This window comes from Mauremys reevesii, linkage group 5, assembly GCF_016161935.1.
Source record: "Mauremys reevesii isolate NIE-2019 linkage group 5, ASM1616193v1, whole genome shotgun sequence".
NCBI classification, from domain to species: domain Eukaryota; kingdom Metazoa; phylum Chordata; order Testudines; family Geoemydidae; genus Mauremys; species Mauremys reevesii.
The window spans coordinates 72,509,145-72,536,519 of NC_052627.1; positions in this window are offsets into that span (position 1 = coordinate 72,509,145).

The window sequence follows — 27,375 nt, forward strand, 5'->3', positions numbered from 1 at the left end:
AAGTGCCGCCAATCGTGGCTTTTTTTCTTTTTCCACCGCTTGCGGTGCTTGTACTCACCGGGCGGCACTCCGAGGCTTTGGCAGCACTTCAGCGGTGGGTCCTTCACTCGCTCCGAGTCTTCCGCTGCACTGAAGGACCCACCACCGAAGACCTGGAGCGAGTGAAGGGCCCGCCGCAGAAGTGCCGCCGAAAACCCGGAGCGACTCCTGGGGCCTGGGGCAAATTGCCCCACTTTCCTCTCCCCCGGGCAGCCCTGCCATTAATTTGGGCTTGAAATAGGGACTGGGCGTGGCCGGCTCACTACAAAAGCAATTTTCCCTCTCTTGGTATTGACACCTCCTCATCAATTACTGGGAATGGACCACATCCACCCTAACTGAATTGGCCTTGTCAGCACCGGTTCTTCACTTCTAAGGTAACTCTCTTCTCTTCATGTGTCAGTATATTTATGCCTGTATCTGTAATTTTTACTCCATGCATCTGAAGAAAGTGAGTGTTTTACCCACGAAAGCTTATGCACAAATAAGTCTGTTGATCTTTAAGGTGCCACTGTACCTTTTGTAGAATCTGTTTGGAAAAGAATTTGCTCCATATTCAAAATTTTCCATTATGCTTTATTCAGAGACCACACAGCTTTGGCCCAGCCTAGATGTGCTTACAGGCCCTTCTGTTTCCTTCAGGGATGATACTATTTCCTCTCAAGAAGAATCTTCTTGTACTAGTAACATTCAGGAAATAGGTGCACGGATCTCCAGTCTTCAGCTTCCAAATAAACTCTCTCTCTCTTTTTTTTTTAATCATTGGCCTGATCTTTTTTCATACTCTAATTGGACCATATCTTATGTCCAGAATACCACAATCCCAAGTGATGGAAGAGTCTGTGTTATGGGGGCTAGCTGGATTCCTCTCTTAATCAAATATATGAGACTCTAAGCACTCTTAGGTGCTTAAGTAACTTCCTACAAATTCTAAGTAGTAGGGCAAAATAAAAATTCCCAAGAAGTTTTCCAAGAAGGCTGCCATGAATGGCAGAGTCTTTTCCATGGAAAATAAATTGTCTTGACATCACCCCCAGCTTTTTCCTTTTCCTTTGCTGGGTCAGAGTTGGATTTTTAGCACATTAGTTCTATACAAACTTCATCAATTAATGGCAAATATTATTCAGAACATGGATATTAAATAGAAATTGTTTAGATCCCCTTAAAATAAAGACTGCTTTTTCCCTTTCCTAGCCCCTTGAGGATGGGAGGGACTCTGAGAAGAAAAAAACGCTCATCAGCCATGTGTCATAAACAGTACAGAAGGACAAGGATGATACATTTTGTTTCATTCTCTCAAGTGGTTACTCCTGTTTTGTCAGTTTCTTAGGAAAATAGTGACTCCCCCAGAGTGCTGCTGTGATCAGCCATGGTAGATATACTTCACATAGCTCAAACCTCAGTGATAGCTCTTAAAGACTTGGGTAATTTGGTTCTTTAAAGTATCTTTAACCAGTGGTTAGTACCTTTCTTGCTTATGCAGGCCTTAGTTTGAAGTCAAACATATTGAAACAAAAAAAACACACAACTCAAAAGGCTCCAGGGCTTATAATCACTACGGGGGTAAGTCAATCTAAGTTAAAGTACACCAGCTACATGAATAACGTAGCTGGAGTTGATGTAGCTTAGGTCGACTTTTATCTGTGTCTTCACTGCTTTGTGTTGATGGGAGACACTCTTCAGTCGACTTCCCTTACTCTTCTGAGAGAGCTGGAGTTCCAGGGTCGACCGGAGAGCGCTCTGCCATTGATTTAGTGGATCTTCACTAGACCCGCTAAATTGATCCCTGCTGCATCAGTTGCAGCAGTATCAGTCTCCCCGTAGTGGAGACCAGCCCTTATTCTTGATGTTGCATGAGCTGTTTCATATTCCTTATTGTTCTGTGATTTGTTCCACAGTAGCTAGATTGAGCATCGAGCTAAGTTTATGGCAGTGGATGCAGAGACTTCCCTCACTTAGAACACTGAGGCTGTTCAAAAATCTCTTTTGATGAGATCATCAAGGATTCCACCAACTTATGTAGTTAACATTGCCTAAGAAGACCTAGGAGAAAAGGTACCATTGCAAATTTGTCAGTTGAGGCAATCATTTCAGCTCTTTCTTATGGAACTAACCAAATAAAATATTATTCAGACATCAGCAGAGCCCAGAGGACCTAACCCTCAACTTAACTAGGAACCCATAATGAAGGGCAGCTGCTCAAACCTTCTATATGCTTCTATATGCAGCAGACTCCACCACTTCCTCTATGTGTAGACTGGTTACATAATGACAAAAAATCTCTAGGGAAATTCTTATCATATTACACAGAATTCATTTGATTTCTTTTCCTTACATAATGAAGTAGTCTTACCTCACATTCTGAGAAGAAAGCAGTTGACTTACAAACAGATGAAAGCTTTCTATTATTCATGCTCACCACCCACTTCTAGCTTCCAATCACTTCTAAATCAATTACTCCAAGTATTTATTTTCTAACTTCCAAAGTAATCTGGAAGGTTCAGACCCACTTCAGATCTGTCTCCTTCAACTGGTCAATGTAAAACCCTCCATTTTGAATAGAAAGTCGTCTTCTTTTCACCCAACAAACTTCCTCTGAGTGCTTCCTCTGCTTTACTTTTAGAAAAGTTTATATTTTGTAGGCTGCTGTTCCAGCCTCTTCTCAAAGTGCTGGACTATTTCCTGTATGTTTTCCTTCTTTTCAGACATTTAATTGCTCCTGGAGGCTTTTCCAAACCTATGGCAATCTAAATGTTGAGGATCATGGAAATCCAAGGATTTCAGACGGTGCTAGTGCTGTCTTTCCATCACAGTCTCAGTGGTTTTGTCCTCCCACCCAAAAAAGTGTGTTACTGACAGGGTGGTAGGTAGTAAGGTCTTCAATACAATGATAATGTTTCTTCAGCAAGGGTTTAACTACTGTTGTTTGAATGGAGCTGTGACCCTTTGCTCCCTAAGGAAAGCACAAAGAATTTAATCAACATGGACCCATTATTACCTTGCGTGTTTGCTCCAACTGTCCAGGTTGTGTTGGAATTCAATTTGCAGATGGCAGCTTAATTTTTTTCTAGAACATCTAGCATGGTGTTGAACGAAACAGGCTGAGTTTCAGCCAGAGAACAGCCAAGTGTAGCGTGCCTGTCATCTAATGTTTTCTACTTTTCAGCTGAGGCCTCAAACAAGACCCGTGAGGCTGGTAATAAATGATTCATTTAGCCTTTCTTTAAAAGCCAAATATCCACCGCAACAGAACCAAGAGGCTAAGAATATACTTCCCCTCCCTTCTTGTGGTATCTATACATCAGTATAGCTCTATGTTCTCAGACACCTTCTAATAGCTATTGAAGTGGTGCAACTGGCATGAGATAGCAAATGTCCAAGTAAGAAACCTTAAGGGAAGAGCATATAAACCATCTGTATTGGCTCCTCCTCAGTAAAATAAGATATTTCCAGTACTGTGAGTAACCATAACCAAACTCCTGCATCACCCCATAGTACAATTAGAAATCAAAACTGGGATCTTTATACAAAGCTTCTACCATGCCCAAAAAAATAAGTGGTCATTAGTAGATGCAGAACAACCTGGGCAATCCTTAGGCATATGCAGCATACGTGGCTGAGTAGGGCACCTGAAAATTTGGGGCACCCCTGGGTCTTAGTGTCCACCCGCCCGCCTCTTCCTATCCCCATTATGACCCTTCCTGCAGGCTCCCACAGCTGGCTGCTGCAGGAAGGGTCTTCTAGATCTGTTTCCTCTAGAGGGGATCTAGTTCTTGAAAGTGAAAAAGCCTTCCAGCCCGCCAGACCTATTAACACAACATTTAAACTGATAAAGAGCCATTCAAGTGGTAATGAAGTCATTTAACAGGCATTTGCCAACCCCCAGTATATACTGTCAGTTTCTGAATTTACTGATAAAAATAGTTGTGCATTACTGTAAGATTTACTCAGAACATGTTAGTCTACAGGACCTTAGTTTAAAATTTGCATTAAAAATATTTCATTAGTGTGTTGCTGAAGATTATAAAATCACATCTCTAAAAAATCGTTGCATAGATTTTTAGATGCACAATCTGAGTATTCATCTTTAGCCTTAAATGCTTGGATCTTCAGACATATAGTTCTTTTAAAATAAATACTTCAAAAGACCACCCTTATCTACAATACACATTTTAATTTTAATTACTATAGTATGGTACCAAAAACTTGCTTCCATAGTCTTCCTGTCCTTTCTGTCCATCTGTTTCATCCTTCACCCCCCACATTGAAGCGAGCCCTTAAAGGGACAACACCCCTTTCCTTCCAGATAGCTGGACAAAGTAGTTTCCTTTCTTTACTACTGACTATTTGATGAACTAGTTTTAAGAGAACCCTCTAGCAAAATCAGTACCTTAGTAGTATATAAAATCCTTTGTTATGCCTAAAATCTTTGGAAACATTTTTTAAAGTTGGTGAAATTTCATAAACATGTCTATTGTTCTGGAGATCACACAAAGTATATTAGTGTTTCCTTTTTCTAAAAGCTATGAACACGCTAAACCAATGTGATATATGCCAGCCATGCCCCTCTGCCCTGTACATTGGCCAAACTGGACAGTCTCTACGCAAAAGAATAATAGATGGACACACATCAGACATCAAGAATTGTAACATTGAAAAACGAGTAGAGCACTTCAGTCTCCCTGGACACTCTAACACTCAATATATGGAGATATAGGTATATCTCCATATATTGGGGGGGAGGGATAGCTCAGTGGTTTGAGCATTGGCCCACTAAACTTAGGGTTGTGAGTTCAGTTCTTGAGGGGGCCACTTAGGGATCTGGGGCAAAATCAGTACTTGGTCCTGCTAGTGAAGGCAGGGGGCTGGACTCAATGACCCTTCAGGGCCCCTTCCAGTTCCATGAGATAGGTATATCTCCATATAACAGCCTTAAAAGTGGCAATTCTTCAACAAAAAAAACTTCAAAAACAGACTTCAACAAGAAACTGCAGAACTGGAATTAATTTGCAAACTGGACACCATCAAATTAGGCCTGAATAAAGACTGGGAGTGGATGGGTCACTACAAAAACTAATTTTCCCTCTGCTGATACTCACACCTTGTTAACTGTTGGAAATGGCAATGTCCACCTTGATTGCACTGACCCCCCCACTTGGTAAGGCAACCACCATCTTTTCGTGTGCTGTATGTGTAATACTGCTTACTGTATTTTTCACTCCATACAATTGATGATGTGGGTTTTAGCCCACATAAGCTTATGCCCAAATAAATTTGTTAGTCTCTAAGGTGCCAAAAAGGACTTCTCGTTGTTTTTGCTGATACAGACTAACATGGCTACCACTCTGAAACTAAACCTGTGACTGATTAATTTAAAATAATGTCTTTGTTTCAGTGAGTTAAATATTAGTCATCTGGAATGATTGCTTTATGAAGGCTTGAGAGTACATTTTAAAATATAAAATCAACTTAGAAATGCTGATTAAGAAAATGTAAAACAGAGAAGAGCTGCATCATGTATTCCATAATATTGAATGTTGTATTCAGCAGGACAGTTGACTTGCCCTTACTACAAAGTTTTTACAAATTAATCTCTGACAAACGTCAGGGTATATTTAAAAAAAAAAAAGAAACAAAAAAAACCAACCTGTGACTGACATTTTTTATTCCCAAGTTTAGTGCTTTTAACTAGGTACCTTCTGCATGGCCAGTCTTCACCATCTGGCATGCAGTGGAAAACATGCTCCATTTTCTTTAGGAAAAAAATTGCAGAAGAGTGGTTTCATCTTATGTACGGTTCCTAAATCCAGTCCAGCATGTCTCACTCCTGCTGGAAAAGGATTTGAGCATAAACCCTCCCATGCTCCTGCACTCAGTTACTGTGATGAATGGGCTAGGGCTGGAGACATGGCCTCAGAGGCAGCTGATTTTAAAGGCTCCCACCCAACCCTAAGCTTTGCTCATCATCAGGGTAGTGTATTAGGTATGGCATAGCCTTATGTTCACAGTTACATTCACACACAAAGAAAGGGGGCAAAAGTAACCTTGGTCAACACCTGTGAGTTACTATAGATGGCCCATTAGAGGTTTCAATAGCTGAGAATGCAAAACTTGTGTGGCTGTCATCGAAACCTTGGGATGTACAATACTTTTAACTAACTTTCTATTGTGTTTGACAGCTGTCAAGATTTTTAAAAAATATATGAACTGTCTAGTATATCTGCAACATTATTCAGTCAAATATATTAAAGAAAACAACCAGCGAAAACACTTTGCTGTTACAACCCTTCATTTTAGTTAACTGTGGTTATGACTAGGGCTCCATGTTTGTCACAGAGGTTCTGCAGCAGCCAGTGTGGCTGATCTCAGGGTTGCCTGAGTGACTGGCTCCGGGGCCAGCCGCTCAGGTAGCCCCGCAAACAGTTGCACCGGCTGTTGCTGGTGCTGCTTTGCAGCCAGCCCGTCAGGCGGCCCCATGGACAGCCGCTCCAGCCGCTACTGGTGCAGCCAGCCACTCAGATGGCCCCATGGACTAAACAGTAGCCTTAGTAACCTTAGTTATGACCCTCTACCAAATACAGTCATTACTATTAAAAATGTAAGCATTTGCCAACTTTTACTATACAGTAGCCTAGATACCACAGATTTTCTTTACATTCTATATATGAAATAACTGGTAACTATAAGGTGTCTGGCAAATCTTGCATTTTTGAATGGCAATGCGTGTAGGTGGTACAATTATATCTTTGCTGATAATGGACTGTCAAATGTAAGTTATTTGCATGCTACAATCCTTTTGGTGAACATGCTGTAAAAATTAGTTGTCCCCCCTGTCGTAACTATAAAGGAAAGGGAACAGCCCTCCTGTGTACAATACTATGAAATCCCTCCTGGCCAGAGACACCAAAATCCTTTTACTTGTAAAGGGTTAAGAAGCTCAGGTAACCTGGCTGACACCTGACCCAAAGGACCAATAAGGGGACAAGATACTTTCAAATCTTGGTCGGGGGAAGGCTTTTGTTTGTGTGCTCTTTATTTTGGGGATGTTCGCTCTTGGGACTAAGAGGGACAAGACATCAATCCAGGCTCTCCAAATCTTTCTGAACCAGTCTCTCATATTTCAAACTTGTAAGTAACAGCCAGGCAAGGCGTGTTAGTTTTATCTTTGTTTTCTCAACTTGTAAATGTTCCTTTTTGCTAAGAGGATTTACCTCTGTTTGTTGTAACTTTGAACCTAAGACTAGAGGGGGTTCCTCTGGGCTATAGGAATCTGATTACCCTGTAAAGTTATTTTCCATCCTGATTTTACAGAGATGATTTTTACCTTTTTCTTTAATTAAAAGCCTTCTGTTTAAGAACCTGATTGATTTTTCCTTGTTTTAAGATCCAAGGGGATTGGATCTGGACTCTCCAGGAATTGGTGGGGGAAAGGAGCGGGGATGGTTAAATTCTCCTTGTGTTAAGATCCAAGGGGTTGGATCGGTGTTCACCAGGAACTTGGTGAAGAAGACTCTCAAGACTATCCAGGGAAGGGAGTTAGTATTTGGGAGTGGTGGCAGGTAAACCAGATCTAAGCTGGTAATTCAGTTTAGGGGTTCACGTGCAGGTCCTCATATATGTACTCTAAAGTCCAGAGTGGGGAAGGAACCTTGACACTCCTCAATAAAACTACATTAGCAGTGATATTTCAGGTTTATGAGATGACAACAATGGAATGACTTTTGATAACATAGGCCTTGGCTACACTTGCAAATTTGCAGCGCTGCAGCAGGGTGTGAAAACACACCCTCTCCAGCGCTGCAAATTGCGGCGCTGCAAAGCGCCAGTGTGGTCAAAGCCCACACAGGGAGGTGGAGTACGGACAGGTGGAGTACGTTATTCCCCACAGGGAGGTGGAGTACGGACAGCGCTGGGAGAGCTCTCTCCCAGCGCTGGCGCTTTGACTACACTTCGCACTTCAAAGCGCTGCTGCGGCAGCGCTTTGAAGTGCAAGTGTAGCCAAAGCCATAGTTATGACTGCTTTTCTTGGACGGGGGAATGAGTGGAAAGTGGAATGTTTTCTGTACCTACTCAGGAGAGATGTGGAGGGTTGTGTAAGTAATGTTTTTGTGAGAATCTATATTTAACACAGGTATAAGGTTAAATATTGATAAGATCTAAAACTATGATAAATTGAAATTGAAATAACGTGTTCAGAATGACATTCATTCTGTTGTTCAAAGTTGACTTTAAGGAATTTGTTTTAAATTAATAAAAAGTCTGTTTTGTATTTCATAGGCTTCTTCCCTCCCAATCATTTTTGGGTTCCCCCATTTTATCCTCACAGAAAAGCAGTCAGCAACCAGTCAAACTGTCTATACCATGTTTAGCAGAGTGCTTTCCTATCTCCCCAGTGAATAAGCTTTACAGTATATTACTACAGATGGAGAAGTCATTATTCACATGTGTGGTTAGCATCATTATTGTGCTTGATTAGAACTGAATCATATGGATAACAGGTGCCAAATTTACAATAGGCCCCTAAATATGCCTAACTACTTTTCACAGAGTTGAACAAAAGATTGCTTAGTAAAGATTATATATAGCATAACTGTGCTCATCTAAGTAGTAATTCAGTCAATGGTAAGACCCAAAAAACCTAAACTAACAACAAAAAACTGACTACAATCTGATATTAGATTAACTTCAACACAGAGCTTGCAATATGATGGTAAGAGGTATAGTCTGGAGTCAAAAGGAGGTGAGCAAATAGGAATATCACAAAACAAAATATGAATTAGATATTTTGACAACTTAACAAGAAAGAAGCTGGTCTAGGTCGTTCCTCAGTTTCAAAGTCCTGACAAGTCAACGTGGGGCAATATTGTATTTTACCAACAAAACTGAACTATTTTTTGACTGTCAAACATACACCACAATTCTCAGAAAATATCCATATAGTAAAATATTTAATTGTAGTGTTAGTAATTCTATAATTTTAATCCATTGTGGATATTTTGCCAGCTACACATCTGAACATTCCCAACTTCCACAGTAGAAAGTTCTATTAATTATAACCATTGATTGTTCTGGAATAAATATGCTAAGTAAACAAAGCTGTAATCATTGAAGGTTTTGTGCTGGACAGACAGTATATGGAAATTATTCAGTCAAGCACATATAGCCTGGCTCAGCATCGTATTTTTAGGCCATTAATATTAATTTTCCTCCTAATTAGACGGACCCAAACCATGTCATTGAATTCTGTACATTTGTGGAACTGATACCTAGAATGTTGTGCTAGTGATTAACTCGTTTGCTATTTGAAGTAATCAGTCAAGCTAATGAGAGAAAGATTTCTAATCCAGAGGCAGCGGGCTTGGACCTAATTGAAAATAGAAACATGATTAGTGGGCACAGGTTTGAGGGAATTTGTGTTGGGCTTGGCAGCTTAGAAGTTTTCCACTCTGCTTTCAGGAGCAGTGCTTGAAACCTTCACTGCTTACATTAGTTATACTAAAAATGGCTTGCACTTGCTAAAAATACGTGATTTTTGTTATATAATGAATGGCAGCATCAATATTGACATAAATTGGAAGACTAATAGCAGATTCTAAATTAAGCGGAATTTTGACTCACCTACTGTGTTTCATCCTGCTCAGTTTGTGATTTGGATGGTGTTTAGCTCTCATTTATCATTCTTGCATACCTTTTCACAGCTGGACTTTCTAATCTGATTTTAAGGTTCATTTGATATGCTTTCCCAGAAGTAAATATGTCAGTGAGTTTTGTTTTATTTTATATACTCATTCTTAAGATAGTTTAACTTAATACAAACATGTATCACACTCAAGAAATGTAGCCAGAGTTGCGCAAGACTAGAATAATTTCAGATTATGGAAAGTGAGTTAGAAGCACCTGGATCCAAGATTTATATCATGCCTAAATCCTGAAAGTACTCTGGTTTTATAGCTCTTTAGAGGAAAGGCAGGAACTACATTAACACTTGTTAGTGTAACAGCTAATGCATTGCTGACTAAAACTTCAAAAAAGCTTAATATGTCAAAATATAAAAAGGAGAAGAAAATTGGGGTGTTTTTTGTTTAAAAAATTGGAGTTATACATTGTCTTACAAGTTTGAAAAGTTCAGTAAATGAAAAGCCATTTTTGGATACTTTTTTATTAATTTAAATAAAATACTTTATTTTGGCTTAATACTGAAATAATGTATAGACTTTAAATTCTAAATCCTTTCAAATATGTACTTAATTGTGAGTGGAGAAAAATCTATTATCAGGAGCATCATCCTGTTCACATCAGAGTTTAACAGGAGTTTTGCCATTGACTGCAGCAGAAGTAGAGTCAAGCCAACATGCTGCAAACTTAGACCTAGACCTTGGTCCTGCAACAACCTCAGCATGTGTGTTACTCTACCCGAGTAGTCAAAATCATTGGGATTCCTCCATGTGCTTAAGCCTTTTCAGACTTAGACCTTAGACATGTTGAAAAGTTGCAACATGAATGTTTCAAAGAATGTCTCAATTTAAAGACTCAACAAACCATATTTTTAGGTTCCATTACTTTGACTAGATGGCCATTGCATGAGAAAAACGTGGCAAGCTGACTTCACTCAAGTTTATTAGAGCTTTACCACATTATAATAATACCAATTTGTGCTCTTTTTTCCCCAGCAAATTCCAGTCAGTCACAATTGTCATTCACTACTGACAGCACTCCAGCCAAAATAGTTACACTTTTGTTAGAGTCATAAATCATACTGTCATTGCTCAAAAGAGCATAAAATCATTCCACCAGTACATCTGTTAAGGATATAATGCTGTTCTTTCTAAGCAGCAGAACACTGAAGATTTAATGAGAACAGAAACCATTTAGAGGTGTCCACTAAGGTATTTAGATATTCTGGCTAAGAAAGATGATTCACTTCCTGAGTGATGTATAAATATGCATTGGAAGAATCTTTTCTATCCAAGCAATTTTCTATATAAAATATAACAAATTGTTTGTTTAAAATATATGCAGAAACTTAAAAGTAATAAGTATTTCTACAGTTGTTTGAAATGTTTGCACATAAAGTGGTCAATTCTACTATTTTCAGAAAAGAGTGACAAAAATGGCTTGGGGGAAAATAACTTTTTGTGTAAAACAACCACAAAAAGACTGCAAAATTAAATGAAAAATGACACATTTTATGGCATTGTTTCATGCTTGGAAAACTTTTACGAAGTGTATTCCTGCCCACTTCTCCAGCTATTTTATGGTGCAAACCCTAGAAATATTTCCCTCCTACAAGTTCTTATTGAGGGAACAGACAAAGATTGAGGACAAGTCTGCCTCTAACTAGTCTGTGGTAGTGTTTTTTTCTACTGCCTGAAAAAATCCATGATTAATTTATACATTCCTGTCTGGTTTGACTGTGCTAAGAATAACTTGTCTTCTACAGCCAACACAACATCAACTTTGTTTCCAGCTTAAAGAATTAGTAGTAGTTTAAAACTTATTTTGTCACTGGAAAAACTTTTTTATATTTTTCATAAGGTGTGATATTGCAGGTGTTGATATGTTTAAAAAAACTTCAGTGGTAATTTTTTTTCTTTCTTTCTTTCAGGGCATAGATTCAAAATTTTTTGAAATATTTCATTTGGTCACAATCCAGACAAGTCTGTTTTTTCCATTCTCAATCACTTTTTTTTTCATGGCCATACAGCTCCCAAACTATAACACCAATTGAAGATTTGTTGCTGTGACTATGCAGAATTACACATTCAATTTTTATAAATATTTAACCCTTCTATTGAAGGTTAATTCATTTCCATTCCATCGTGCAACCTATCGCTTGAATACTAGCTCTTGCCTTGACAGTTGGGCTACTAGTGGAATCCAAAGCAAGATTTAGCCAGGAGTGTAAGATCAACAAAAGAAGGGGCTGCATAGCTAAATGCCATAGTGAAAGGCAGGCTGTGTCCATGCTGCACTGTGTAGCTACACCTATGAGTGAAAGGTTCTGGCAGTCTTTCCTCACTGCCTCCCCCTTGCCAGAGCCTTGACCTACTGCTGGAGTCTTTCCCTGTGGCAGGGAAGACTGGGAGGCAAGAGGACACTACACTGCTAAAGGTAGCAGTGTAGATGGGTGAAGGCACTGCTTAGGTCTGTAGAGAGCCACGGAAGATATATACCCACAGGGCTCGGTCGTGTCTTTACTCACCTAAGCAGGGCCTCACTGTCTACTACTTATATCAGTCCTAAGAACATAAGAATGGCCGTACCGGGTCAGACCAAAGGTCCATCTAGCCCAGTATCTGTCTACCAACAGTGGCCAATGCCAGGTGCCCCAGAGGGAGTGAACCTAACAGGCACTGATCAAGTGATCTCTCTCCTGCCATCCATCTCCATCCTCTGACAAACAGAGGCTAGGGACACCATTCTTTACCATCCTGGCTAATAGCCATTTATGGACTTAGCCACCATGAATTTATCCAGTTCCCTTTTAAACATTGTTATAGTCCTAGCCTTCACAACCTCCTCAGGTAAGGAGTTCCACAAGTTGACTGTGCGCTGCGTGAAGAAGAACTTCCTTTTATTTGTTTTAAACCTGCTGCCTATTAATTTCATTTGGTGACCCCTAGTTCTTGTATTATGGGAATAAGTAAATAACTTTTCCTTATCCACTTTCTCAACATCACTCATGATTTTATATACCTCTATCATATCCCCCCTTAGTCTTCTCTTTTCCAAGCTGAAGAGTCCTAGCCTCTTTAATCTTTCCTCGTATGGGACCCTCTCTAAACCCCTAATCATTTTAGTTGCCCTTTTCTGAACCTTTTCTAGTGTTAGAATATCTTTTTTGAGGCGAGGAGACCACATCTGTACACAGTATTCGAGATGTGGGCGTACCATGGATTTATATAAAGGCAATAATATATTCTCAGTCTTATTCTCTATCCCCTTTTTAATGATTCCTAACATCCTGTTTGCTTTTTTGACCGTCTCTGCACACTGCGTGGACATCTTCAGAGAACTATCCACGATGACTCCACGATCTTTTTCCTTACTCGTTGTAGCCACATTAGCCCCCATCATATTGTATGTATAGTTGGGGTTATTTTTTCCAATCTGCATTACTTTACATTTATCTACATTAAATTTCATTTGCCATTTTGTTGCCCAATCACTTAGTTTTGTGAGATCTTTTTGAAGTTCTTCACAATCTGCTTTGGTCTTAACTATCTTGAGCAGTTTAGTATCATCTGCAAACTTTGCCACCTCACTATTTACCCCTTTCTCCAGATCATTTATGATCATTATGTCCCTGGGAGGGACATGTAGTGTATGTACTGTCAATGCTGCCAAAAGAGTGTGCAATGTAGACGTACCTTTACATACCATAACTCCAGGAGCTGGGACTTTAAATAATACCTTAAAAGATGCCTATCCAAGGCTCCAGGCACCTTAACACATTATTCATGCTGCTGAGATTTCATTATATTCATCATTTTAACAGGAACTCAGCCAGTCAGACACCTACAGAAACTCCTTTCCACCCATTCATTGTTCTAGGAGCACAGCCATCTTGTAAAACCCTTTCAAACAGCTGTCTTTTGCAGAGGGCCTAGAAGGTCATTGGTTTTGGTGTACTTCGGACAAAGTGAGGAAAAAGTTCTGGAGCCCTCCCAGAAAATGGCTTGGCAGCCACCTCTTCTCCCTCACCCTGCTCCTTTTGTAACAAGGGGAATCTAGCTCAAGCACAGCTGTGGCAGTGTGGCATTGAAAGAGGCAATTCCTAAGATAGGTGGGGCCCTGGCCATTAATTTACATATTAGAGCTTAAAATCATAACTCACTTCTAGAATATTTTCATTTTAGGGAATTTCTTAGAGTTTAAAAAATAATCTTCTCCCTACAAGAGCTATACCGTGTTGTGTATGGTACCAAAGAATCCTGCAGGACGGAGAAGAAAAGATATATTAGAACCTTTTAAAAATTTTTTTTAAAAAGCATTTGGTAAAATGTGGTGCATGGCCATACGGGATAGTATAAAGGGTTTGAGATGACCTGTGTAACTCATTCATAGCATTGAAACTTGTGAATGGGAGCAATCCTAAACTCATGCCAGTAAATCTTCATACACAACACCATTATATATTCGCTTCTCTTTTTTTTGTACATACATGTATGTATGTATGTATGTACATATGTGTGTGTGTAGATATAAGGTGTGTATCTTGATTTCCACTTTGGGACTACAGCCTAGTCAACAACATACACTTTTGAATATATCTTCTTTTTATATCATCTCTGATGAGCCTTATCACAACAGTACTAATTCTCATGAACCCTCATGCCCCTACTGCACCTTTTGCAAACCAGTGCTTCATATGACTTGGCCTCTAAGGAGTTTCACTAACTTCATATTTACAGGTCCTGTTGTAAACTTTGCAAATGACAGCAGGATGCCATAAAAATGATACATTAAATTGTGTATATAACTTATTACTACTTATATTATAAATTGTACAAGAGTGTTCTTTTTCTAGGTAAAAAGGTATTGGTAAAATCCAACTGTTTCAACTAGTTCTACTAAGGAAGTGAGTCCTGCATGCAGGAGGAGATTTTTGTGGTATAAAGACAGAAGTATGTAATTGAGAAAATATATCAGTGTTGTAAGAAGAGAAGGTAAGTCCTGCAAGCATTTTGCTTGAGTTTTGACATCACCTTCCTTTGAATGTGCTTGTACCATTCCTGTTTTCATTTTCCATGCCAAATGCTAACTCCCTTCATAAGCATCTCAGAGTTTGAGGCAATTGATCTGTGTGTGTATACATTAACATATTTTAACCATGAGTTACAGTAAGAAGCTAAAAGACTAGTTAGGAGAGAACTTTTGGACTTCTGCACTGCAGGGAATGGCAAACTTGGAGTTTTTATAAAACATGTTCAGCTGTAAGGATCTGCTGCTATCTCTTGGAAAAATACAGTTTAGATATAATTATGCTTCTATATGTTCTCTGCTTCTCTTTGTAATTTTATTGTTCAGGAAATGTTTTGAGACAAAATCATGTTTTCACTGAGTTCATCTTCCTCTGTTGCTTATGTTTTTTAGCAGTCCTAGTTTCTTTAGAGTGACATGACAATTACTTGCTGTGATGATCATGATATCAAAAAGAGGAGATTGTAACTTCAGGTGCAGAATAAGAAATGGGCTCAAGACAGGTTAGGCCTAATCTGATCCCCAGATCTGAACTTTGGGCAACTACACCTCCAGATTGGGAGCTAAACTTTAAGGCTTGGGCTGTCTCTAATGCCCTGCATCAGAACTCCTTAAGCCCTTAAAGAATCAGGGAAGTTGAAACTCGGATCCACATTTTGTGACTTAATCCTGTTTTTAAGCTAATTCTCTGTAACACATTTTTCTAAAGCTTTTCAGGAAACTGTCATCTATTAATATTATTTTACTACATTTACATAGGACCACAAACTTACACTGCACTCTGTCAACAGTGTGTTGTTCCTCAAGAGGCAATAAGTAGGTAGGAGAGCACTTTTGGAGAATGACCCCAGACCAGCAATGATTCTGAATGCTCTTAGACCACGACTGAGCAGAGCATCTGCATTCAGGAAGGGCACTTAAGCATGTGACTAATTTGACTAACTTGTAGTCAATGGGACTCAAGTTCGTAAACTTTAAGGTTAGAAGGGACCATCATGATCATCTAGTCTGACCTCCTGCACATGGCAGGTCAGAGAACCTCACCCAACCCACTCCTGAAATAGAACCCTAACCTCTATCTGAGTTACTGAAACCTTCAGATCATGGTTTAAAGACTGCAAGTTACAGAGAATTCACCATTTCCACTAGTTTAAACCGGCAAGTGACACATGCCCCATGCTGCAGAGGAAGGCAAAACCACCCCAGAGTCTCTGCCAATCTGATCTAGGGAAAAATTCCATCCTGACCCCAAGTATGAGCATGTGGGCAAAACCCACCAGCCAGACACCTGGGCTCTCCCCATCTAGTGTCTCTTTGTGGGCCATTGGGGATTTTTGTTACTGGCAGTCATAGATGAGAAACATGTGTAAGCGCTTTCCTGAATCAGTGCCTCTGTCACAAGATAAATACAGAGGAAGGCAGATGAGATCATAGAGTGGGTTATAAAATAACATCCTATAATATGGGGCTGGGGACAGGAAGGAGATGGGGTGGATCAGTAAAGAAACCTTAGAATGTGAAGGTCCTCATATATGGCAACATACATGTATTTGTTATAATCTGTCCCAGACAATCTTGCTCTATTATGAAGATGAATAAAACAGAGAGAAAAAATGTTAACTATTTAAATGATAAAGAACCAATAATAATGTTCACCAGTTATTGCTTTTACTTGCAATGAGCATGCCTTGCTCACAAACCTTCTTGTGTCATTTAATGTGCCCCTATTAACTTTTTCATTTTTAATTGTCTTAAACAAATGTGCATGAGTACCTGCTTAAATACATCCAAAGATACTAATAAAATAAAACCCTAAATACATAAGATACACAAGTGAATATAAATGGAAACAGATTAATAAATGAAGTAGACCCACAGCTGTCATCAGACCTTCACCACCACTAGATTTTTTTTTTTACCTGCTCATGTGGTGCTTGTCCATCATCTGTTGGCAGTGGCAATATACTTCATCTCTCACCAGTTGTGTTCCTACCATCTTTACATGTTTTCTCTGAGAGCTTGTAACTTTATTAGAGTAGTCTAAGTCCTGTTAAATGTACTAAGCAACGTAGAGTGGTCACCATTAAAAAGTCAACATTTATGGGCAGCCAATAAAGAAGGGCTCTTTCGAAAGTTCTCTCTGAGCTATCCTCAGGAATTTTGCCAAACTGATAAATAAATCATATGTGTAAGGGTGCATGTGGGCTTACAGAGTGGAGGGATGAGGGACTGGGATTTTGTAAATTTTAAATGTTTCTTTAAGAAGGGAAGCAATGCCACTTGGCAAACATTCATATTAAGCTGCACTTCATTGACATTTTCTGAAAAAAATATTCTATTGAAGGTATGATATATATTCAATGTATGTACTTTGAAATAGAAAAGTATGTGCATCTAAGAGCAACAGAAAAGATACTGTAGTGGATTTTGGGAGTATCCTCCCTCAGGAAATGTTTTTGAAAATACCTGATGCTTAGTGCAGTCTGATCCCATTACAAAGGCAAAGTATGTATTTGCAGAGTTTATTTGTGTTCTAAGGAATCTCTGGCAGGAGTGATTTAACAGTATGGGGAGAAGGGGTTATTCAGTTGGAGGCAGGGAAAATTGCCCCTGCCCATCTCTTCAGTTTGGTAGCAACATTTTAGCAAGTATGGAAGAAAAACGAGTCCTCACTCTGAGTTTGAAGCTACAAGCCAGAGGCAACTTTATTTTCGAGCAATTGCAAATGCTCGGGAGAGTACACATGGGCAGCTCTCCGTTAGATAAACAATTAGGCAAGCTTTTATACCTTTCATTACGTACAATAATGAGCAACAAATGTATTTTGTTATACATTTTCTTCCAGATATCTCACTTTTCTTATTAATTTCTGCCACAGTCTACATTCCATTCTTATCTAACACAAGGTCAAAACAGTATCTCTTACAGTCTGTTCTCATTCGCTTTCTACTAGCCTAGGCCTTTAAGTCTCGTGTTATTAGAGTCAGTGTCAGCCTGACTTTGTTAGCCTGACTCTTGCTCTATTCCTAGAAGACTAAGAATGTCTGTGCTTTTCCCAACTTCCACACAAGGAACTCTGTAAATTTGTTTCAGTAGGATGTTGGGAGCCCATTATTCTAGGCACTAGATGATGCAGACCCTATAACACCCAACTCTGTTCTGTTAATATCTTTAAAATATTTAAAGAATGTCTTTTATTTCTATTGATTCAGAGATTGATACTTCCCTCCAAAACATGAGTGCATAACATCATATTGCTTGTGAAATTGGCTGAAAAGCTTGCTTGCAAATGCAGAGTCACTTATTGTGTGTGTGTGTGTGTTTTCTGTCATATAAATATGGACATGTCTGTGTGTATATCAACTTACATCTGCATACCCCAGAGCAAAAATCGAGGACCTAATGTAACCTGAAGTATTTAGCCCACCTGGTTTATATGGCTATTCACAACATGATCCATTTTTATCAGCTTTAAAGGTGGTTATTTTCACACTTGATATGTGCATATAAAACTTTCATGAGTGTCAGTGAATCTGTGGAAGTTATACACTTGTACCATGGGGAAACAGGCCCAAAAGCCCTTACAATTTGATGCTCAAGTGATGTGGAGAAACATTGTAGACCAGGGGTAGGCAACCTATGGCACACGTGCCGAAGGCAGCACACAAGCTGATTTTCAGCGGCACTCACACCGCCCAGGTCCTGGCCACCGGTCAGGGGAGCTCTGCATTTTAATTTATTTTTTTTAAAAAGCTTCTTAAACATTTTAAAAACCTTATTTACTTTACATACAACAATAGTTTAGTTATATATTATAGACTTAGAGAAAGATACCTTTTAAAAATGTTAAAATGCATTACTGGCACGTGAAACCTTAAATTAGAGTGAATAAATGAAGACTCGGCACAGCGCTTCTGAAAGGTTGCCGAACCCTGTTGTAGACTAATATCAATTCCTTATTGAAGAGAACATAGACCTGTAGCTCTTCCAAGCACAAATAATTGATAGCTCTGAGATATTAAAGTGATTTCTGATGTTCAGTTCTCTGGTAATAAAATTAGATCTTCTATAAAACTGGGTTTTAGGGACATAATGACCATCAGGAGGCTGTTGCACGTTGCAGACCTGTCATTTGCAGTGTTGATATGCTACACATATGTCTCAATCTGCAGTTATGGGACCTCTGAGGCTGTATAACAAAAGTCCTTGTTCTTGCAGCCGCTGGGTAATCTGCCTTCCTGCTGTGTGTATAGCAGGCCCTACAAAATAGTTTTGGCAATTAACTCTTAAAGCTCTTTACAATACTAAAATTTCATGCTCTTCAGTCAAACAAATATTTGACAGATTCTGAACAGGTTCCCAAAAGTATATAAGAAAACTAGGGAGTACTGTGATCTGTAGATATTGTTAGTCTGGTATTCTTGATTTCAGACACCTTGGGAATGGGTGCAGTATAAGAATCTAGATATGCAGAACACATATTTAGGGAGGGTCTCTGTTATAGCAAATCCTATCCTGTTACTATTCCTTATAGATTACAAGAGGATGGTGAATAAAAAGATAAAAGTATTAAAGGTGCAGGAAACATTCCAAATTTCAAGTTTTTGACAATTTTTGTTAAACTCAATTTTCAATGGCATTTTTGATTGAAAAACCTGAAAGTTTCCATCAGCTCTCATTACTATATTGTAACACTACAGTTTATAATGCATGTAAGAACAGATGTAGACATAAAAGTAGGAACGCTAAGTAAGTTATCTTATGTCATGTTCTTTTGATTTAACTCACTTTTAATCAGGAAACTATAGAAGAGAGCAATTATTGGAAGATACAATACTAACTGGCCCCTAATGCTAAATAAGATGGTTAGTAGAATAATAAGTAGATTCTGTCAGAATCTACTTAAACCTGTAAGTGGACAATACAGATGTTCTGAAATAAACAGGCCTGTTTAGTATTCTGGTCTCTTTCAATGGTTTAATTCTCTACTAGTTTAATCCAAGTAGTTTCTCATACCACACTCATCACCACCATGGTATATGACTGCCTAAGAAGTATTGCTGCAATCAGGGATTTCAAGTGCCTTCTTAAAATGCTTCCTTAGAAGAGCAGTGTTCTATACAATCAATTCCACCATCAATCTGTCTGAACTGAAGCAACACACCACACAACAGCAGTGCTCAGCCCCACCGCCACTTAGTTGTCCAATATAAAGCACCTGAAAAATACCAGTTGTTTATGGAATAACACCAACAGAGAATTTGATGTTGTGTTTCTGGTTTTCTAAGTAGATGTCATTCCTGGAGGTTCCAAATCATGGCACCCATGCGAACGTCCTTCACCAGTATGAGTGAGTGCAGAACAATTTTACAGACATGTTCTGCAAATTGAGAAACAAATAGATTTATAATAGCAAATGGGAGGCAATAAGGGATTAAGTTAAGTAGGAGTAGAATGTTTGCAGATGCAGTTTAATTTGTGTAGTAATTTAACTTCTAGGAACTAGGTGCATTCATACTTGTCTGTAGTGGAGAGCATATTCTGTTAGTAGGACCAAACACTGGCTGTCTTACTCAGGTGAGTTGTATGCATTTCTGCTGAGTTGCATGCAGTGAGTGGGTTTAACATCTCAGAGAGACCCCAGGATCCTTTGCCATGGCTGCTACTGCATCACCTTTAAAACACTACTGCAGCCACTGCAAAAAATTCTGGGATACATTTGGGAACTAAATGTACCAACTGCAGAAAGAGAAAGCTAATGGTATAAATAGGTGACTGGTTTGGTGGAAAGAAAGGAAAACTTAGGATTTCCCTCCCCACATATCACTGTCTTCATGTAGAGGCTGTTTTCTACAGCTCAGATGCTAGAAGGTGGTGGAGCATTACCCAGAGTTGGCATCCCTGACGCCTTTTTATATGAATTTATTTAGGTCTAAATCTGTACCTGAAGCCTGCAAGACCGAAGTCCTACATTTTCTTTTAGCATATGGGAACATCAAATATCCTAAATACAAATGAGAACCTTGTTGAACTCCATAGATTCAGGTTTATAAGGGCTTGAATCCAAACCAGAATTTCTTTGGGTTTAACCACTCTCCCACAATAGGCCATTTCCTCAGAGGTAGTGTTTGCATGTCTGAGAGTTACATTCATGGTGTTCTTGCTGTTGGTTTTAATTTAATTTCAGCCTTATCACTGAGGTATCCTTTAGTATTTTGTCTGCTGTCAATGTGCTGGGGTTGATGATTTTACTGTAGAATGTTTACTATCAGCAGCCTGAACTCTTTAGAAATATTACAGTATATTAAAAAACCATGTGGAACAGGATAGTATTTCATTAGAGACGTAAGCATCATTTATTGTGGTGATTAGATATCTGTATATATTGCTCTTGATGCTATAATATATGGTAATTGATATTATGATCCATTTTGTTACCAAAGGAAATTTCATACAGTTATTTCAAAAGGGCAATCTATTATGCTCTGGCTATTTGTTCTGCTATAAAATGTTGATATAAATGTATGCATCATGTACAAGAGCTTCGTCACACAATGTGGTGGTTTTATCTATTTTTAGTTGTCTTTTGGAACAGAGGTTGAGTGGCAGATTCTGTCCTCCACAGAGGCTTTACACTGCTCTGGAGGCATAGAGGAGTATTACAGGCAGCAGAACTCTCCCTTTTCCTTGAGAATACCCCCAATGCAGAAGCAGCACAGGGATAATGTAGGCCTTATCTTGCTCCTCCCCCCGGCTCTCCTGCCTTGCAGATCTATGCACAAGAGCATACTGGGGGAGCAGTTGGGATTTGGGGGAGCAGCCTTTTGGTAGCTGTGGAGAAGTAGGAAGCTGCTGGTGCACTGAGACCACAGTCTACCCTGCTGACCAATATTGTCTCATATCTTTGTACTCACCTGTTGGTCTGTCTGTCTCCATCTGTTGTCTTTTATAATTAGATTGGAAGCTCTTTGGGGGAAGGATTGTCTTTTAGTTCTGTGGTTGTACAGTGCCTAGCACAAACAGTTCCTGGTCCATGATTGAGCTTCTAGGTGCTGATAATACAAGTAATACATCATGGCAGATTATACCTTCACTTGCACTTAAATCTGAATAAAATCTGTTGAATTCAGTGGCTGATGTTCCCCAAGGCAAGTACAAGCTGCTAGGGAAATGGAATCTTCATAAGTCCCCTAGTAATTTTTCTGTCAGGGAAGAACAGTGTCATTCCCTGTCGAAGGCTTTTGTCTGCAAAACTTTTGTCGATCAGAGGTGTGGAAAAAAACACCCTGATGGACAAAAGTGCTGGTGTGGGCAGCGCTATATTGACAGGAGGCACTCTCCCACAGACATAGCTGACACTACTCGTTTGGGATGATTTAATTATGCTGGCAGGAGAGTTTTCTCCTGCTGACAAAGAATGGCTACATGGGCAACCATACAGCGGCACAGCTGTAGCATACATCTATGCTGCTGTAAAGTTTGAAGTGTAGACATAGCCTAAGAGACAAGGTGTGTTCACTTCCTCTTCCCCTCCCACTCCTTCCCACCCAAATCCATAGGACTTGAGGGATCTCCTGGAGAAAAGGGGCATTCTATAATTCCTTTATAAATTTACTTTCTTATAGGTAGTTGGAGCCATGACTGGGCCTTGGGCGGTCAGATCCAGTGGTCAGAGTTGGAGCTGGGAATTGAGCCAATGGTAAGAGCTGGAGCCAGAGTCAAAGGCCAGCAGCTATGGGAGAATATCACCATAGCTGAATGTACAGTTATCCAGTAATTCTGATGATGGATGCCTGATTTGCAATAGCTGTAAATTATAACATGACCCTCCTCTATGTAAAAATGTGTATTCTCTATCTCCATCCCCCCACCCCCCTCATATGCATGGGCAATATTACAGTATCTGGAAAGGTAAATGACTTCATAGTACCACACCAATTAAACTCTGCAGTGCATTTGGAATTTCCCACTTGTAGCTGAATCAGATGTCTGAGATGATTACAAATATTCAGTTGCATGAAGAAAATGATGGAGAATTTGTATATAAGCCCTGAATTTTTTTCCCCGTTAGTATGAGACAGTAATGTTTCTCTGATAGGACTGGATACAGGAATATATCTGGAAACAGTTACATGTATTCTTTGCTTCTATCCTAATATAACCTAAATTTGCAGAGCTTAGAGAAACTCCAAAATGACTTTACATGGTCCCAGGGCTGCAGAGAGGTTTCTGTATTGTACAAAGCAAAATGTGAAACTGAGGCCCTTCCAAAGAAACCAAGTGTACAAAAACACAGAGAAGAGGCCACAGGGGGGAGGTGATTGGAGAGTGAGCCATCCCCACCCCCTCCAACCAAACTCACCCTGCAGTGGCAGCTTTTGTCCCATGGGGCTGGGCCCTGCTCCTTACTCTAGGTATTGCGACCTGCATGCAGGCTCATAACACCACTCAGGTTTGGACTGGCTGCCCCATGTGGCCCCTGGGGCCAAGTTGCAACATCACTTGGGGGTGGGAGCTCTCAGATGGGTTGTCTGGGCCAAACTGTCCCTTTCCCTCCGCCCCTCTGGGTGGCCCTGCATGGTCTACACATTACAAAGAAGGTTAGGATCTATTTGCAGCAAGGTTAAAAAACAGGTATATTGAGGAATCAAGGTGAATAATACCTCCATAAAAGTTATTAATGAAAACTAGTTCACTGTGCTTCACATATGAAAGTGCAAACTTTCCCCTTTAATTGCCCCGGGTTTTAAAATTAAGTCCAGCAGGGACCATGATCTTGCACATAATTTTAAAATATAGTGGTTGTCGATATGCAAATACATAAGTTTTGTTGTTTTTGTAATAAAACCTCAAAGCATGTTGGGATAACTTTTGTAACTGAAGGTAAAAGTGCTGTGGCTGTCACGTTAAAAGAGATCAAAAGGCACAGAATGGGAATGACTAATAATAAGAATTGATTGTAAGATGGCTTTCTTCTGTCTCCTCTCACAAAACATGACCAAAAATGTAAACATCCAAAGAAGTGCAATAGGCCTGGTCAGTGGTCTCCATTCCTCTTGTTTCCTATTGGCCCCAGGACTACAGTCTATATTTATCAGCCAATTTACTAGCTGTGTTAGCTTCTATAGGTTTTTGGTCTATTAACCACAATTTTAAGTCATATAAGTATAAGGCATAAATCTACTCAAGCCCCATTAGCTCACAGGCCCTCTCAATAGTTGTCAGGCCCCACTTATTTCCTTATATAGTCCTTAGCTTCTCTTGCAACTTTGGAATAATTTGTATCTCCTGCTTTCTGACCCTTCCAAAATTTCTTCCTATGTGCTTCAGATATCCATTCCAATTTTTGAAATATGTCAAGTTGTAAAATACTCTTAATTTCTGTAGTCCTCATCAGCCATCTTACTATAGGTGTGTAAGGCCTTCCCCAATAGTAAGGGAGTCAGATAGTGCATCGTCCTAGGCAGCCACCAGGTTTAATTCACACCCACTCTTGAAAGCTTTTAGAAATACATCACCATCTCTGTCTTTATACTGAGGTAACAATCTATGAGCAAAGTCTGTCTCCACTTATTCAGTTGGTGGATAGCTGCTTGCACAGTCTCTCCAGTTCATGCTATTGGTCTTTTTCTCTGTTAACCAGTCTCTCTCCACCTTCTTTCTCCTGAGATGCAGTTTTTTCACCCTGGACTACTCTGGTTCAGAGTCCTTGGTCTGGAGGGGGTCTGGTTTGCCCATCTAGTCATTATATACAGCTCAGGCATCCTCATCTGCACATCTGTTTAAAATCTTGTCATTGTTCTTAATATCAGAGTTCTCCTAGTCCATTCAGGCCTCTATCTACCTTGACATTTTCAGGCTCCACCAATGTACTGTTTCTTCCTTTTGAGTCCTTACAAACCATTCCTTTTCTAGTTGTCTGAGTGCAGCAGGCTAATAGGTTGCATCTTTTTAAGCTCCCTACAGTTCAACTTTCTTTGACTCCACTAGCTCATCTTTTCTGGACAGTTTATAACTCATTTTCCAGACTGTTTTCTCCTATTCTCTTCCTCAAAAGAACACAACATTTCCCTTGCTTTTTCTGTACAATACCATTCATTTTTTGCTGCTGTCACTTATTGGAAATTCACCACCATCATAATCCTCACATGCTGCCACCAATATGTCAGTTATGGGGCTAGTTGTATCTCTTCCCCTTTCTGGTCTCTGAGTGCATCCTCTCAGACGTAGGCTTCTTGTCTTTTTACTTGCAGCAGGAGTGGAATCTTGCAATCCTTCCACTCTTAGGGTCTACTGGAAAAAGGGAAAAAAAAAGATATAGATCATCAATAAGATACGCAACTAACAGCGAGAAGAAGATTCTTATATCGATACCTTATATCCTCCACTCGATGGATGATGATGTCGGGGCTCTCATATATCGCGCCGCACGCCGCGCCGGTGGAGTGGGTCGGGTTCGATCGAGCGAGCGTGGGATCGATATATCGTCGCGTCTAGATGAGCGCGATATCGATCGATGAAAATCGAATCGCTACTACCCGACCGGGCGGGTAGTGTAGACGTAGCCTTAGCTCCAGCGTATACTAACTGATTATTAGCCTGCTGCTCTGACTGGGTTTCAGGCACCTGTATGTATTTTTTTAGGACCTTGTGACTAGTGATTTTGATTAAGAGCTTTCTTAAAATGAAGTATTTTTATGTAGCAGTTGGAACAAAGCATCACAGAAAAAGCATTTTAAAATAAAACAGCCTACACACATTTAGTCTCATTTAATCTTGTGCTTCACTATAAGCTAAATTTAGATGGGCTTTCCTCTTAAGTTACAGGAACAGAACTGAGACAACTCACATGGTTTCAACTGCCAAGACCCTTCTATGACCACCCTGGTTACACATTCCCACTGTGCCCTCTGATCTTCATCTTGCCCCATTTTTTTGGGGAGAGTCTGTCTTAAATAGAAGAGAGGCCCTCCCATTCCACAGGGAAACCATTACCATAGTGCTTAATCATTTTCTTTGTTTCCAGTCCCATGTGTGAAGTCCTCCTGGTGCTTCAAGCTGTTTTTCCCCCAGAACACCCACCAAGACCTATCAAGGAGACTGCCTTCATGATGTTGGTTCATTGTTGGAGTGGTTAGATCCATTCAAGTCTCAATGAGTTGTAACCACTGACCTGATTCGTACATCTTCCATGTAGGTGAGGTGTTAAAACTTAAAGCTATGGCTACACTACCAAGCTTACAGTAGCACAGCTGTGGACAGCTGTTGGTGGGAGAACTTGCTCCCATTAACTTAAATACTCCAGTCCCCATAAGCAACAGTAGCTATATTGGCGGGTGAGCTTCTCCCGCCGACAAAGTGCTGTCCATGCTGGTGGTTAGGTTGGTGTAACCTGCAAGGGGGTGGCTTATTCACATCCCCGAGCAACATAATTTATATCCGGGGTAGTTTGGCCCATGGGTCAAATTCGGACTGCCAGACACTTTTGAATGGACCCCAAAATCTTTTTATTTGCCTTTTTTAAATAAATTGTCTCTGGAGTCTGGACCTTGACTCAACCTTGGCCAAAAGTAATTGGCTACCCCTGACTTATACCAACATAAGGTGTAGTGTGCACATAGCCTGAGCACATGCGGCCCCCTCAATTCCCCTTCCTTAGTCTAACGTATAATCTTAGAAATCAAGCACATAAATAATATTTTGGGTACAGACCAAAAATGCAATTAATATAGATGCTTGGTCATTTTTCATCACAACAGCCAAACAAAATACTTCACAGCTATGTTAGGATACTTTTGGAGTGGTTGGTATAGAATCTGGACTGTTGTGTACTCTAGGAAATCACCAAATGGTTGTGTGCTACCTTATCAAATTCAAGTTCAATGACAAACTATGAAACAAATGATTTTAAAACAAGTTATCCAGGCCGCTCTTAATGTAAGGTGAACATGGATTATGCATTAATCAGTTCACACACTTTACTTCATGGATGCCAATATCTGGCTCCTCTTGAAACTATGGGTGAAAAACAGTTTCAACCTTATGGAAAACTAGATTGTCCTGAATAAATAAATTAATAATAATAATAATTAAAAAAAACACTTTCTGGGGACTTTGTACCCTCTGCCTCAGGGATGGCATGAACCCAACTCTCAAACCTCTCAACATGAGCAGTGGTGGTGAAAATAATTTGCTTAAAATTCTTCTGTTTTAATATATGTTAACAAGAATCAGGTAAGTCTACTGATATAGCTATCAAAATACAGATCTTTGTGATACTGTTCTAAATTTGAGTATTGTTCTGGTATCAGATACATTACATGGGTCATCAGGTTAACGTATTGCATTCTTCTTCTGTTTGGTCTACCACACCAAAATTGCACTATCCGATTTCTTGCCAGCTGATAGTGTGCCAGGATCTGTGTCCAATATGGAAATGATTCACGCAAGTCTCATGCAAGTATCCCTTTAGAACATAATACGTATCCATGCTGATTGATTTCTGAGACGGTCCAGAGATATTTAAGCTAAGGGACACATACTTGACCTTAAATTTGGTATAATTTAATTTGTCAGTGTTATATTGTTTTCAGTATAGTCTATTTCTATGTAAAGTTTTCCTTTATTTGACTG